The sequence below is a fragment of the Coenobita brevimanus genome, chromosome 110, assembly GCF_032717465.1.
Source record: "Coenobita brevimanus isolate Jiangsu-jjx chromosome 110, ASM3271746v2, whole genome shotgun sequence".
NCBI classification, from domain to species: Eukaryota; Metazoa; Arthropoda; class Malacostraca; order Decapoda; family Coenobitidae; genus Coenobita; species Coenobita brevimanus.
In genome coordinates, this window is record NC_137063.1 from 43,856,727 (window position 1) to 43,874,170 (window position 17,444).

At 41.5% G+C, this 17,444-nt stretch overlaps 1 protein-coding gene and 1 pseudogene across 11 annotated transcripts in view; one reads left to right on the forward strand and one right to left on the reverse strand.

Moving 5' to 3' along the window:
* Window positions 1–17,444, forward strand: part of slo (calcium-activated potassium channel slo) — a 743,408-nt gene that overhangs the window by 315,314 nt on the left and 410,650 nt on the right. The window lies entirely within an intron of this gene.
* LOC145417633 (5S ribosomal RNA) lies at window positions 5,711–5,830 on the reverse strand (annotated as a pseudogene).

Here is a 17,444-nt window from a genome sequence, read left to right on the forward strand (position 1 = left end):
TAAAAGAAGGAAAAGCAATTAAAACGCGACAGGGACAAGTCTTTAGCAGAGGCATGGAGTACATTGATATGCATATAGCCCCTGCATCGTCTTTTAATGCACTGCTCAGGCAGTTAAACAACTGACAGTAACTGATACACCAAGTATATGTGGGTTGGCTGGGGGGGGGGGTCAGTCAACGTAGAGGTCAGATAATCATAGGATCTGTATTGTAGTACTGTATGTTCATAGAGGGTATATGTTGCCCATAAAGTATACTAATTTTAAGAGTTTATATGAATGAAGCTCATATGGATGTAATGTTAATATGCTGTATGGCACAGTACTTTTATTCATGAGAAATATGGATTATGTGGATGATGATGGCATAGATGAGCTGTAATTACCCAAATTTTATTTTACAAACAGGAACTCAGGAAACGCATTAAGATATTTTGAGTTATCATTTATATTTAAGTTTCACATTTGAGTGAAAATGATATGAGTTGACATTTATTCTGTAAAAGCTATTGCGTTTTTATGGACCTTGGCCACCACCTCTTCACGAGGGAGATGAGAGAGGTGAGGAGTGCCTACATAGGGTTTGTACATTGTATTGTCATCATGTGAGGGCATCCCTCTTGAGTGTATAGCTTTGATATTAACTATAAGACAAGGTTAGGTACCCTGTGGTGGATACTATTTGTAGATCACTTTATGGGACAAGTTGAAAGATTTACTAGCACTGTACAGAATTTGTTGTTTATTCATTTGCTTTTATTAAGGCTGAAGATAATGCCGGTGTGTTGACTAATATTTCTTACATGTAAATACTGTGTTAATACAGCATCCACTATATGTGACAAAATTGGGATACCAGTTAGTATTCATTTGATTAGAAAAGTTGTAAGCTAGTTTAAAAAACGTAAGTTGGAGCTGCAACATTTCCCCCCAGAATGCTTAGGCTAAGAGTATAAATTCTTAACCCCTAAAGCCCGCAAATCTCCAGGCCCGACTGTCACCTCAGCTGCATAAAGGCATCAGTTTTTCAACTTTCACCAAGGGAAAATTTTCTCTTACCGATTTGAAGAGCTTCCATTTACACATCTGAAAATGCCAATATGAGTCCCAGAGGTCAAGTGGTTATCACACAATCGACCGTTGAATATTATAATAGTTACCCAATGCGTCTGAACAAAAGTAGGAGAATTTTAGCATATACTGTACCTATTTTTTGCCACGTACCATACAAGTGCCCAGGCATGAAACAAGCTGTATGAGTGTGCATAAAAAAATGGAAAAAAAATACCTTTGCATGCAAAATAAAGGTATATCAGTTCACTGCCTAAGTAAATCATTCAATAAAACAAATGTTTATTCATATATTGAGATGTATAAATGAAGAAAAAAACATTATGATGATATAAATAACTGAACAAAAAAAATTCTATTACTATCTCTCATGCCAGAATAAATATGGGTATTGCACACATCCAACCCTAGGCTTGTTGTATAAAAATATTAGGTTTTGCATGTAAATTGTGCAATAAAATACACATGTGTCATACAGAATGCTGAAAAACCTGTACTGATGTGTGTAAATGGTTGAACTGCAGAGATAATAAAAAAAAAAGAGAAATCTTAAATTGCAGGTACCAAGTCACAAAAGTTTTCCATCAGAAGTGATGGAAAATGGGTAAATTATACAAAGTTACTAATATTCTTTCACTAATAAGCTTACATAAATATCTGATAACGGATATAATACACATTGCAGTGCATAGAACTGGTCGAGGGTAATAACATGTAAGTAGTGACCCAATGGCGTGGTGTTTGGCTTGCATGGTAACACAGTGCCATGGTGCATCATTGTGAAGAGAGGGAAGATAGGGAGGAGGAAGGGGTGTGGGGGGGCATCAGTAGAGAAACAAAGCCTGCCTACACACACCAACCATGGAGTAGTGAGGGTCTGAGGGTGATTTGGGTGGGAGGTGACGGTCAGACGAAGAACCAATGGGGAGGAGGGAGGTGGAGTGGGTGTAAGGGAGCCCTGGGAAGTGAAGGGGGGTGGAGGGGCCTAAACAGAGAGGGAATATGCCTGCTACACCCCCCCACAATGGTATAGAGGGGGTATGGGGGAGATTTGGGTGGGAGGAGATAGTGAGAGGAGGATCGAGCAGGACAGAGGGAGGTAGAGAGATGGCCAAGGGGGGAAGGGCCCCCCCACCTCATCTAGGGGGACCAGTCATGCTAGACACCACCAGATATTGTTCCTATTGCTAGCTTACGTTTACGTCATCAAAGAAGCGTGGCAGCCTGTTCCCAGTCTTTTGTGGCTTGTACTAAATCAGTGTGGATTGGACTGAATGTACTGTACCTTGTCTTAAACACATCGATTGATGATGAATGGTCTTACAGGGTTAATGGACCAGTTTTTTTATACTAAGAATAATGGTGTGAAAACCATGGTCGAGCCATTTATGATTTTTTTTTTTTTTAAGCCTGACACAAAATGAAGCCTACCATAAGAAAACTGAGAAAGGAGAGGGAAGGTGAGGCTGACTGTGGAATATGTTCTCAGGGTTTCTAAAAACTACATCCAGGTCCCTCCTTTTCTCTAAATAGTTTTTATACAAGGACAGGAGCATTCACAAACTCCCAAAAGTTGCCAATCTTCACTTGATAGTTTGAAAAATAAAAATGCAGTCAACTAAACTGCTGTTTTGTAAGAGTTTCCCATATCACTTCGTTCGTAAGCATATAAATATAAATTTATTAACATATTTTTCTCAGAAAAATGAGGAAAAGAAGCTTCATTATGATAAAATTGAAGGGAATTGCTAAACTAAGAGAAGTAACTGTCTAAACATCGCGACAGATATTCGTCGTAGCTTAAAACCAATTACTTACATTCCCAGCCATGTCTTTTATTATAGTTTTAATCAAACAACACTTTCAGACGTATAAGTCTGTATATAATACTAACACGAAGTCATTTGGCTGCAAAATATTTACTAGCATCAGATGAAGATTGTATGTGCATGCCCACATCAAATTTTATTGTTGTCTTCCTGAAAACATCGGTACTTGAGATATAGTTAGCAGTTTCGTCGTTGCATGATTTCAGCTTTATAAGTTGTACCTTTGTTATAATGTATAGTCGCTACATTCTCTTCAGCATAAATCTCTGTGGTAAGTTAATGATAAACTTTTCAAATTAAACATGAGACGAATGCTAATGGACCACTTGTCATTTTATGCATTCTAGTAATAGTTCTGCAGTATTTTACTTAGTAAATCACATATAGAAAACTGAGCACTCACCATCCACTCACTCAATGTAGTGCTGCTCTCGGGTGTCTGCCCTTTCCTCTCTCCATCCTTCTTTCCTTCCATCCTCTTCTGTTTCTTTCCTTGTCCTTCTGCCTACAGGTGACTTTACACTCCCTCTTCTGTCTTTCTATTCTTCATTCTTTCTGCTTCCTTCTGCCTGTGGGTGACTCTACACTGAGTGACAAGCCAAATGGTTTCCTGTACACCAGGAAACCATTTACTATGCTGGGTAGTAGCCATATAACCAAATTTTGGTGCCTGGTGGTTTAGTGGGTAATTACTGTGCTCCAGTAGGATTGAGCAGGTAAAGGTTTATATCCAAGGGGTGGTTGGGGTTGATTGCTCATGTAATGCCACTCAGGGCTGTGTGAGGCAGGTCATTCTCATCTTAAATGTTGGGACCAACTGCCTAGCCCCTGGCTCCTACTCTCCTCATGGGGGCAATGTAGGAATGGATGATGGATGGATAACAGTATTGAAGAATTCATGTACTGTTCATCACTAAATGTCATGGAAGGGATTTTTAGAAAATATATGGCTGTGTGAGCTGGGCATGGTTGACCAAGTTCCTAATTAAATTATCCGGTGATGACTGACAACTCCTGAGTTTGTGAATGCACCCATTGACAGAAACTTTGTGGTAGGAGCTACAGATGCACAGGATGGGAGGAAGACTGTAATTGTAGTGAGGAGTTTTTATTAAAATAATTGATCATGTATGCTGGATGGTAGGGAAAAGGAGGAGGATTGGTTTGAAATGAATAGGAGTTGTTCTTTCATTCATTTGTAAAGGTCACAACATGCTTGCATACATTGGTACTGATCACCTGATGGCAGCTCTCCATGCTGCTCAGGGGTATGTGATGTCTTCATGATTGCCTAGAAAGTTTATGGGTGGGCTGGTGATGGATGTACAGTACCCTCGCGTCCAACACGGTAATATTGTCATGCATGGGTCACGTGTTGGACCAAAAACGTGTTGGACAAACAATAGAGCTTATGGGGAAAAATGAATTATGTCAGCAACCCTAGGAAAAGTCACCCTAAATACCTACCATATACCTATACATATATTGGTACTATTGTAATTATAATAAATGGTACTGTGCTATGAATGATAACTAACCTTTTAGGATAGTGTTGGTGGGCTTGCTGGGAATGGAAGGTGGTATCCAAGGCTGTAGGTAGTCCTACTGGGTCCCCAGAGGATGGTTGCTGGCGTCACTAGCGGGTAATGGCTGTTGCTCCTCCTCAACCTCCCTCATAAATCCTTCGAAATCACACTCAGAATCACTATCTTCGTCCACAGCCATGGAAGGTCCTGCTTCTGCCTGTTCTAGCACTCTGTAATCCTCGGCAAAGGGCATGCTTCTCACACTGTTGCCAGAGCCCCGTCTCGTGACTGTGGAAAGTGATCGCTGTCGCTGACTCAGTAGAGAATGAGGAGAAGCAACTTTGTTTATAAACTGATACACACGCCAATGAGAAGGGTTTCAAAACGATTGATATTTATTCTAAAATATTAATATGTATTCAGTGTCAGGCTAAATGTTCAATGCTGTAGTACGATACATTCTCTGTCGAGTCGCCTGGGTTTTGGTCACACTGTTTTGCCCGTCGTATCCTCGGCAGGAAGCCATCCAGATGAATTCCGAATGCCCTTGGTATCGTCGGCAATTTTACCACGTTACCGTTCCGATTTACCATCGCATCCTCGGCAAACCTGGTATGAAGTGCCGTGTGATAGCCTTCGGCTGCCAGGATCTTGTCTTTGTTTTTATTATGGTCCTCACGTTGGCTTCATTCATGTCGTAGGACTTGGCAATGTTAACTTTCCTCTCCCCTTTCTTCTTCCTGTCGATGCTTTCTAGCTTGGTGGCCTGAGGGAGGTGCCAACGCTTCTTGGGGTTCTCAGAAGGCTTCCTAGGCATCGTGAGCAGGGTAAAATACAGCAACAAAGGCAGAAAATGCAGCAAGAAAAAAGCACCTTCCAATGCGAATTATGCGACTGAGTGGCGCTGTGGCAGGAGAAATTTAAACAAAACATCATGTGACAGCAGAAGCGTTTTTAATTGGGCAGCATCATGATCACGTCACGATAGCGGGCGGGGAAGGCTACTTGATCAGAAGTTTTCATTGGCTATCATCATCATGGGAATGTCTAGTATGACCGTGTTGGACCGGGGGTGATCGTGCAAGAGGTGAACTCTGCGGATTTCGCCCACTTCTCGGAGCTCTGTGCGTGTTATGCTAACACACTCGTGTTGCAGTAATTCATTTCATTTCATTTTTTTCATTGCCAGATGCCATGTATCCCAGACAGGGTGGCCAAGGGCTTAGAGTTAATTGTTTTACAGGGAGGGGCACTAATCCTCCACCAACCCCACTTGACGTAGGGATGCCAACAGCATCTGGTGTTCCCAGGCGGTCACCCATCCAAGTACTAACCAGACCCAACGTTGCTTAACTTCGCTGATCGAACGGGAAGCGGTGTACTCAACGTGGCATGTAATTAAATCTTATTAAATAATACTAATTATCTATCATCATCATGGGAATGTCTAGTATGACCGTGTTGGACCGGGGGTGATCATGCAAGAGGTGAACTCTGCGGATTTCGCCCACTTCTCGGAGCTCGGTGCGTGTTATGCTAACACACTCGTGTTGCAGTAATTAAATCTTATTAAATAATACTAATTATTTGCTCTCCGTGCTGGACGCGAATCGTGCTGGACTAACGCGTGTTGGACGCTAGGGTACTGTAAATGTATGAGTATTTAAGCAATGTAGGTTTAGGGGATGGAAGGGGATGAGTAGTCTAGGAGTAAAGAAAGGATTGGATGGGAGTATAATAGTTGTAGCACAAACATACAGTTGTGTAGTGTGGACCATGTTTGAGCAATATTAATCATGAATGGAAGAAAGTACTACAACTAGATATGCCACATAAAGGTTCTGTCTTCAGGGTAGGTGGGGCTTATCAGTCACATAATAGTGCTCAGGGATAAGTGGCTGGTCTCCTTGCCTTGTGTGTCTGGAGCTATCATTCTGTCCCCAGGCCCCTATGCTCCTTTTGGAGTGTCACAAGATTGGATGTTGGATGAATGGATGGGTGGGGAGCTGTGAGAACAAAATCAGACACACCTTTGGAGTTCTGTGGAAAGTTACATGCAGCATGAACAGATGTAAGGAATCATGAAAAATGTGGTGTAGGCATTGGTGCAGTGATGAAAATAATGAGAAATACTGTACCTTGAGTCAGTTTGGACACATGGAGCAATGAAGAGTGGAGGGCTGATTTAGAGAGTGTATGATTTGGGTCATTTGAAGGAGACAGTGGAAGACCAAGAGCAGAGGAAAGTGTAACTGGGAGAGTATATGAGCAATTGCAGTGTGTCATTGGAAGAGAAGTAGCCACTGAATGAAAACAGACATATCAGAAAGTTTTTTAGGGAAAGACCATCCTTTACAGGATGCTTTGTCATGCAGTAGATAGATAGGTAGATAGATGAGGTGCAGGAAATTGTATGAAGTGGAACTTGATCATGTTGATAAATAATAAAATTAAGATGAAGTGGAGGAACTCAAGTGCATCACTGTATATTGGTGCTGTGGCTGAATGGTTACCAGATTTTAAGCTTAGAGTGCCTGTACCATTATTCTGGAGTTCAAACCCAGAGTCATGACAGACATGTTAAGTGTGCATTGGTAGTATATCTTTTCATGTGTTAGCATGTGTTCTCACCATGTTGGTTCATACCAGTGACATACAGTAATGCCCCGGTTTAACGATGCAGTTGGTTAGGTAAAAACCCATCGTTAGGCGGGGTGTCGTATAATGGGGTAGATTCAGTATGTACTGTAAAGTAATGGGATGTATTTTTCATTGTTGGGTTTCCCCCTCAACCAAGTCCAAAACCCACCCAATGAGCCCAAAAACAAGTTTAAAGCCAATCTAAATGGCCTAACAGCTGTAAAAGAAACTAACCTAAGCCTAACACCTGGAAATAACTCGCCAAAACCAGCAAATAAAATCTGAAAATCATCAAATATGTCAGGAAAAAATCAAACTTAGTCAACTGTACCCCAGAATGACAATGTTCACACCAACTATGGCTAAAACACATTAATCTAAGACTAAAAACAGTTTATAAATCAACCTACACACACAGTTTTAGTTAAAATATCAAAATTGGTAAAAAAAATCAAAACCCATCATTAAACTGTGGTTTGGCCATTGTTAGGCGTGGTATGGTGGTATTTCTACCCCCATCGTTAAGCCGGGATATTGCATTTAGGGGTATCGTATATTGAGGTATACCTGTATACAGGCTCTGACAAACACAGGCATGGCCATTACCACACCTGCCTTCACAGGTTCTGCTTATGCCTCAGACACCCCTTTGTGATTTTGTATTTGATCAGCATTGTCTCCTGTAAGGAAGAGGTTTACTCCATTGAACCTCATACAGGCAGATACAGACATAGAAAGGTGTAGTCGCAGGTATGAGACTGACTTGTCCAGAAATAAGATAATGGAATGGTGCAAGGAAAAACAGTGTGGTGCTGTGAAAATCTTTAATCTTTGCTCCAACATAAAGTTGTGTTTTTTTTTTCATTTTAACTTTTCTTTTGTTGTATTGTATTAGTAGTGAGAATGTAAATAGGTAAGAGCATAATTTAAAATCAAGTTCATTTGCTTGCAAATAGACCTTATATCTTATTTAATCCCATTTTTGAAGAGATGAGCGTTAAGCCTTTGAAGGCTGGCAGCTGATTAGTTGTCCAAGTGCATTCATTATTAACAACACATTTAAATTATTTTAATAATGAGGGTTACAATAACTGTTTGACAATAAGATTGCCCAAATAATATGTTATTTATAGTTATTTGCCTAGATTAACCAAAAACAGTGCCTTACAAAGCTTATCAGATGGCCTAGATACATGTAATATTTTGAATTTTGGGGACAAATCAAAGCACGTCCAGGTAAAGTTTTATGAGTATGGTACTTTGATTTTTATCCCCCATGTTCAGGTAAATGTTAACCCATTCAGTACAGTAAAGTAATGTCTATTGTATTCTTGGTACCACCTGATAATTTTGTTAAGATCTTAGAAAACCTCTTAATGAAGTGGTGAATATTACAGCAGTGAAGATGCTATAGTAGCAGTAGTCTTTGTAAAAACAGTAAGACCTCACTATAACGGACTAATTGGGACCCAAACCATTCCGAAAAATGCGAAATTCCGATAAAAGCGACATCTGGACTTCCCCCTGCTAATCTGGACTTTTTCTGATATATCAGACATTAGTCCGGATTGTATGAATGGTTTTTAAACAGTTTTGACTACCATTGCGGTACAGTGCTGTGTTATAACTTCACTACATTAATCAAATGGTATAATATATATAATAATACACTACTGTACACTGATAAACATGTCTTTTATTTACCTTATTGTGGTGAACATAGCTGAGGAGGTCAGGCAGTCCGGACTGCTTCTGGCTTTATCGGACTTTTTCTGATATATAGGACTTTAATCCAGTAGCTCCTCAAGTCCGATAAAAGAAAATTCCGGTCCATTGAAGTCCGTTGTATTGAGGTTTTACTGTAGTTCATTTTATATTTTGCCAGATACATACTAAGAGAGGACATACTTATAATAGTTTATTAACCATACTGCCAGTTAGCTTGTGTTAGCCGAACACTGCCTCCAGAACTTTAGCAAATTGGGCTCCATTTTTCTGTAATTCATAGTTATCATTATCATCATTATCCTGATCACTTCTCTCACTAAAGGATGGGGTAGGTAGGCCATTTCACCCAACACAAATATATAACTAGGTCTGGCATGGTAGGCCTGGGATCAGACCCAAAAGCTGTAAAAGCTTCAGTCTCTTAAAATATATATGTACTTTTTTTTTTTTTTTTTTTTTTTTTTTTTTTTTCCCCTGCAAAATTTAACCAGTTCAAATTTAAACCTGACAGTACAGTGAGGTTGGATGAGGAGGAAATGGATAATGAGAGTGCATTTACATACTTGGGTAGTGTGATGAGTAAGGATGGAAGTTTAGAGGGTGACGTGCTAGAAAGGATACAATATGGAAGAAGGTTGCTGGTTCCTTGAAAGCAGTGATAAGAAACAGGGAAGTGAGCATGGAAATGAAAAAGTTGCTTCATGACCGTATTGTGATACCAACTCTACCGTATGGACCTTGTTGGAGGGACACAAGAGTGAGAGCAGTGAAAATGAGTTATTTAAGAGGAGCCTGTGGAGTCACATGGAGAGACAGACTGACAAATGAGGATATAAAGGAGCATTGTGATGTGGATGTAGATGTGATAGGAAGCATTAGGAGAAACACATGGAGGTGGTTTGGCCATGTGTAGAGGATGGAGAGTGAGAGACTGATGAGGAGAGTGTATGTGAGTGAGGTGGAGGGGGGAGAGGGAGGGGGAGGCCAAGGATGAGATGGAGGGATGGAGTGGAGAGGTATATGAGAGAGGGGGTGTGTGAACTGGGAGCAGGGCAGTGAAATGGCTGGGGATAGGGCGACATGGAGGTGATTTGTTTGTGGCCATCCCTTATGGGATTAAGGCATCTAGCAATAGATAGATAGAAATTTAAACTGAACTTCTTTTGGTGAAAATTCACTTGGATCTGGTGGACTTTCAGGTCTGTCTGATTTTTGCCTTATTTCACCCTTTTTTGGATATTTTTTGCTGTATTAAGAAAATCAAACTGCCAGCTAACAAAAAACAGGTAAAGTGAGATAACAGAAAACCAAAATACTGCAGGATAAATAAGATAGCAGTTAAATGAGACACAGAAATTACTGTATATGCATGGTCAGATGGTGGATTGACACTCATCACTTGAAGTGACTTTGATATGCAACAAGAGTGGATTCCATGCATGTGTAAATATTTGAACATTTTTTCTTCAGTTATAGTGTGCTTATTGTACTCTCGGGTATTCCATTTAGTTTTTTGTTAAATTTCAAAGATTTTCATGCCATGCTTGATGTACGTAAAAATTAATAAGCTAACTGGAGCTCCTGAGAATACAAGGAGACCACTAAAACAGAAGAATAGATGTTCAGATAGTTACACACACTTGGAAACCACTCTTGCTGCATTTGATAGTCCCAGGAAGTGATGACGATTGTCAATCCCCTATTCACTCAAGCACATCTTATTTGTGTCTTGTGTAAGTGATGCCACATGTATCCTTTAGTATTATAACTCACTGTTATCTTACTTTAATCTTATTTTCTCTGCCAAACTATATTTCACATACTTCCCACTTCGGTGCTCCCATTTTTGTTTTTGTTTCTCCTCTGTTAATTGTTTAGGTCATTCAAGTAGGTTTTCCCCCACCCATGCCACTCTGTCTACAACCTTCAGGGTTCACTCTGGCCATATTATGGTCATGAAAAGTCCATCAAAACAGACCACCTCAAAAACACACCCTCATCTGAGCTACTTGCTCCTGTAGTGCTGCCTGGTAAGTCCAGACATCGCTGTGATCATTTCAGATTGGCAGCCTACAAGTGATGATTGCCCAGTGCAGCAAACATTCACCACTCAGATTGGTCAAGTTTGAACTAAAATGCACTAGCACTGATGATGTGTAGTGAATTAGAAAAAAAAACAAAAAAAACAAAATTTAAGAAACTCCTGTGTGTGTGTGTATGTATATCCATCCATCCATCCATCATCTAATCCTACGTTGCCCCATGAGGAGCGTAGGAGCCTGGGGCTAGGAAAGTTAGTCCTGGCATTTAAGATGAGAATGACCACCCTCACTCATCCCTGAGTGGCATTATGGGAGCAGTAAACCCCAACCACCCCTTGGATATAAACCTTCACCGGCTCAATCCGACTGGAGCACCTTTATTACCCACTAAACCACCAGGAGCCAAAATTTGGTTATATGGTTACCACCCAGCATAGTAAATGGTTTCCTGGTGTACAGGAAACCATTTGGCTTGTCACTCAGTGTAGAGTCACCCACAGGCAGAAGGAAGAGGAAAGAATGAAGGAAAGAAACACACAAGAGAGAGTGTAAAGTCATCCGCAGACAGAAGAAGGAGGAATGAATGAAAGAAAGAAAGACAGAAGAGGATGGATGGAAAGATGGATGGAGGAGAGGAAAGGGCAGACACCTGAGAGCAGCACTACATCAAGTGAGTGGATGGTGAGTACCCCCACCTACCACAAATATATATATATATATATACATACACAGTAAGACCTCACTATAACGGACTAATTGGGGCCCAAACCATTCTGAAAAATGCAAAATTCCGATAAAAGCGACATCTGGACTTCCCCCTGCTATTCCGGACTTTTTCCGATATATCAGACATTAGTCCGGATCGCATAAACGGTTTTTAAACTGTTTTGACTACCACTGCAGTACTGTACTGTTATAACATCACTACATTAATCAAATGGTATAATTGGTATAATAATTCTGTACTGTACACTGATAAACATTTCTTTTATTTACCTTATTGTGGTGAACATAGTTGAAGTGGTCAGACACTCTGGACCGCTTCTGGCTTCATCGGACTTTATCCGATATACAGTGCTTGTCAGAAGTATCGAGCGCCCTGCGTCCCTCCTAAGAAACAAACCTTTCAACATTGAAAAAACATATAAATAATGCATTTTATTTACCTTTAGTGCTTCGTAGGGTAGCCTTTACGTTTCTTCATGGACCTGAGACGTCTTGGAAGTGAAAGGGTGAGGCTCCTGAGGTGCTGGAGGGGTATTTTGTCCCAGGAGTCACGAATGGCGGCTTCCAGCTTAGGCAGAGAGCTCACGTCCTTCACTTGGAGACTCTTCTTTACGAGGTACCAGAGGTTTTCAATCAGGTTGAGGTCTGGGCTATTTCCTGGCCAGTCTTTCATGAGTGATACCTCACAGTCACGAAGCCAATTGGTGACCGATTTGGCCTTGTGAGCAGGTGCACCTTCCTGCTGAAACACTCGTGCACCTGTTAGCTCGAATGAGTCTGGTAAATGATCACACAGAAGCTCCAGGTAAACATCCTGATTCACTCTAACATTCTTGGGACGCACAACAAGCTTCCCCAAACCTTGACCAGAGAAACAAGCCCATACCATGAGTGAATCAGGATGTTTAACTGTGCTTTCTACGTACCGTGGGTCAAGTGGGTCACTACCTTTGCGTCGATACATACGTGCTCCTCTGTTACAGGTAACACTAAACGTTGCCTCATCAGACCACAACACTGACAACCATTGCTCCTCACCCCAGTTTAGATATTTATTAGCAAAGGCAAGCCTACGAATTCTCTGGTTCTTGGTGAGAAGAGGCATTCTCACAGGCCTGTGACTTGTGTAACCAAGTTCATGGACCCTGCGAGACACTGTTCTCACAGACACCTCACCAAACACTTCCGTGTTGCTCTCCTTTATTTTCCTTGCACTCACACGAGGATTAAACTTCACCGCACGTTTTAAAACATTAACAGACCTTGGGGAAGTTTTCCCAGGCCTACCAGACCTTGGTTTCTTTGTGGGAACTTCACCATTGTTTTCCAACCGAAACCGCGCACACCAGTGATGCAGTGTCGATCGTGCCACACCAACCAATTCACTGATTTCCTTTCTCTGGTGGCCTGCCTCCTTTAGAGCAATGATCTGGGATACGATTTCACTCGATAGTTCACGGGTAGGTGCCATAACAAAGTGGTGAAGGCCAAAACACTGCGGGACACTCAGTAAAAAATGTCGCAATTTGAGAGGGAGATGCGGTGAAGTTCCTCTCTCTCAGGCAGCCCATGGGCGACTGAGGCGTCAGAAGGCCTCAGGGTACCGTGACGTCATGCTAGCGCCGCAAACTTGTGGGTCAATTTTTACCCCCTGAAATGGGTGATTCTTTTTTGGCCATAAGTATTGCGCGCCCGGCGGTAGGCGCTCGATAATTTTGACAAGTACTGTATAGGAATTTAGTCCGGTAGCTCCACGAGTCCGATGAAAGTGAATTCCGGTCAATTGAAGTCCGTTATATGGAGGTTTTACTGTTTATATATATATATATATATATACAGTATATATATATACTGTATATAAATACACTGTATATATATATATATATATATATATGCATATAAAATATATTTATATATGCTGGTACATGTGTGTGCAGCTTGTACAGCACCCTACCCGTATCCCAGACCACTTGGAGAGAGCTCCAAAATACTTGACCTCTGTCCGCAACAAGGAGAGGACCTACAAAAGGTACCGGAGCCAAGCCACACCTGAATCACATCATCTTTACGTTTCTGCCCGGAATCGTGCCAAGTCTGTTCTTCGCTCTACTAAAAATAATTTCATCCATACTAAATGCTCTCAACTCTCCAACTCGAATTCTTCCCACTCCTTGTGGCACCTTGCCAAAAATCTTTCTAACAACTTTACATCATCATCCTTCCCTCCTCTTTTCTACTCTGATGGTTCTGTAGCTATTTCTTCAACTGATAAAGCAGATCTCTTCGCACAGACTTTCTCCTCCAATTCCACCTTAGACGATTCCGGTGCTGTTCCTCCATCACTTCCCCCCTCTGACTTCCTCATGGCTGACATTAAAATTTCTTCAGTTGATGTATTTTCTGCTATCACTGGCCTCAGTACTAACAAGGCATATGGGCCTGATGGGGTTCCTCCTGTTGTTCTCAAGAACTGTGCTTCTATGCTTACACCCTGCCTAGGCAAACTCTTTCGCCTTTGTCTGTCAAATTGTACCTTTCCTTCTTGCTGGAAGTTTACTCTCATTCAGCCAGTCCCAAAGAAGGGTGACCACTCCCAACCCTCCAGCTATCGTCCAATTGCTTTAACATCCTGTATTTCAAAAGTTTTCGAGTCAATTCTCAATAGAAAAATTTTAAGGCATCTTTCCTATCACAACCTTCTTTCCGATCGTCAGTATGGGTTCCGTCAGGGACGCTCCACTGGCGATCTTCTCACCTACCTTTCAGACTCCTGGTCATCCTCCTTTCGGGACTTTGGCGAAAGCTTTGCCATTGCACTTGACATCTCAAGGCTTTTGATCGAGTCTGGCATAAATCTTTAATTTCCAAACTGCCCTCCTACGGTTTCTATCCTTCTATCTGTGCCTTCATCGCTAGCTTCCTTTCTGGTCGTTCTATAGCCGCTGTTGTAGACGGCCATCGTTCTTCTCCTAGATCTATCAACAGTGGTGTTCCTCAGGGCTCTGTCCTATCACCAACTCTCTTCCTTTTATTCATCAATGATCTTCTAAGCTGTACATCTAACCCTATCCACTCATATGCTGATGACTCCACCCTTCACCTTTCCATTCGGTTCCTGCAACGCCCATCTCAACAGTTACTTCAACAAACAAGGGATGAGGCTATGGGACACCTAATGTCTGACTTGGCTCGTATCTCTGACTGGGGTAAAAATAATATGGTTGTTTTTAATGCATCTATGACTCAGTTCTTACACCTGTCAACCTGACAAAATCTTCCACAGGTATACCCACTAATGTTTAATAATATTCAGCTTAATCGTGCATCATCCTTGATCATGCTTGGGATTTCATTTACACAGGACTTATCGTGGAAAGATCATATTACATCTCTTGTAAAATCTGCTTCCAAGAGATTGGGTGTGCTAAGCTGACTCCGCTCTTTCTTTACCCCTGCACAATTGTTGACTCTATACAGGGGTTTTATCCGCCCCTGTGTGGAGTACAACTCTCATGTGTGTGGAGGCTCCCCACATACAGCTCTTCTCAATAGGGTGGAGTCAAAGGCTTTTCGTCTCATTAACTCTCCTCCGCTTACTGACTCCCTTCAACCTCTGTCTCTTTGCCGCACTGTTGCATTTTTATCTCTTTTTCTATCGCTACTTTAATGGTCACTGCTCCTCTGAACTGTCTGCTTGCATTCCTCCACCTCTACGACGGGCGCGTAGCACCTTTCTGGCAGCAAACTCTCATCCCTTTTCTGTCCAACTCTCTAATGCAATAGTTAACCGTTACTCCCAGTCTTTCATTTATGCAACAGGTCAACTCTGGAACTGTCTCCCTCTGTCTGTATTTCCTGCTGCCTATGATCTCCAGTCTTTCAAACGCAGTGTGTCCAGGCATCTCAAAATGATCAAATCTTGAATTTGGCTCTCTATTGTATTTTGTTTTTCTCTTGGGGGGAACTGTTACTGCGGGCTCATGGCCTTTGGTTCCTTCTTCCTCACATAAAATATATATATATATACAGTATATGTCATCCTTCTGCCTATGAGTGACTTTACACTCCCTCTTTTGTGTTTCCTTCATTCTTTCTTCTTCCTTCTGCCTATGGCTGACTCTACACAGAGTGACAAGCCAAAAGGTTTCGTGTACACCAGGAAACCATTTAATATCCCGGGTTGTAACCAAATTATGGGACGTGGTGGTTCAGTGGGTAATTACGTCGTTCCAATCAGATTGAGCTAGTGAAGAGTTTATATATATATATATATATACACTGTATATATACATATATATATATATATATATATATATATACACTGGGCAAAAGCTTCACAGCCTGCTTCCAAGGCCCTGTAGTCCTCCTACATACCATACACCTCCACATGTCATCACTTCGCGCTAATACCCACCGTCCATATTGCATACATGCTAGGGCTGTCTCATACAGGACTGGTGTATGGTATTAGCATGGGTATTTTTACGACATGTCGGCGGGTCTTTTGGTAGATAAGTAAAGTCTGCTTTTATTAAATTCAAATCGTTAAACTGTTCTCTGCCTCAGCAGGATATGAACCTGTGTCCGGTAGGACTGCAGGCCACCTCTCTACCGACTGAGCTTACGTAATTCCACTCAGGGATGACTGAGGCTGGCCACTCTCATCTGAATCCCTTCGTGCATGATGACTCAAAACAAATCAAAACAGTATTAGGCTGGAGAGGAACTGATGACGCACCTTGACACACTTGTCAGTGTTGGTCTGAATGGATGCCAGTTAGGCAGTTCTGGACAAAAATATTCACCAAAAATTATGTTTTAGCATGAAGTGTTTCAGTCTCTGGTGTGTCATAAGGGAGGGTGTCTGTTTCAAGGCCAACACTCTCAAATAGTCAACATTATCTCAGTTTTTGATTTGGGGGGGGGGCATGTGATTTTTGGCAATTTACTCGAAAACTTTTGGTCGTATCAGAATTCTGACAACACCACATGAAAGCTTGTGAAATTCTGCATCTATACATATGCTTAGCTCTTGCATTGTCTGAACAAAATTTTGCAGTAGGGTGTAGGGCAGTTATTTTCACCATTAAGCAACAGTATTCTCACTGCATTTTGGTACTTCTTCTTCTTCTCCCAGATCTATCAACAGTGGTGTTCCTCAGGGCTCTGTACTATCACCAACTCTCTTCCTTTTATTCATCAATGACCTTCTAAGCTGTACATCTAATCCTATCCACTCGTATACTGATGATTCCACCCTTCACCTTTCCATTCGGTTCCCGCAACGTCCATCTCAGCAGTTACTTCAACAAACAAAGGATGAGGCTATGGCACACCTAATGCCTGACTTGGCTCGTATCTCTGCCTGGGGTAAAAATAATCTTGTTGTTTTTAATGCATCAAAAACTCAGTTTTTACACCTATCAACCTGACACAATCTTCCACAAGAGTACCCACTAATGTATAATAATATCCAGCTTAATCCTGCATTATCCATGAATATGCGTGGGGTCTCATTCACTCGGGACTTATCTTGGAATGATCATATTACATCTCTTGTAAAATCTGCTTCCAAGAGATTAGGTGAGCTAAGCTGACACCGTACCTAGTTTACCCCTGCATAGTTGTTGACTTTATACACGGGTTTTATTTGCCCATTTAGAGTACAACTCTCATGGTGGGGAGGCTCCCCACATACAGCTCTTCTTAATAGAGTGGAGTCAAAGGCTTTTCGCCTTATCAACTCTCCTCCTCTTACTGGCTCCCTTCAACCTGTCTTTCCATCGCACTGTTGCATCTTTATCTCTTTTCTGTCATTACTTCCATGGTCACTGCTCCTCTGAACTGTCTGCTTGCACTCCTCCACCTCTACGACGAGTGCG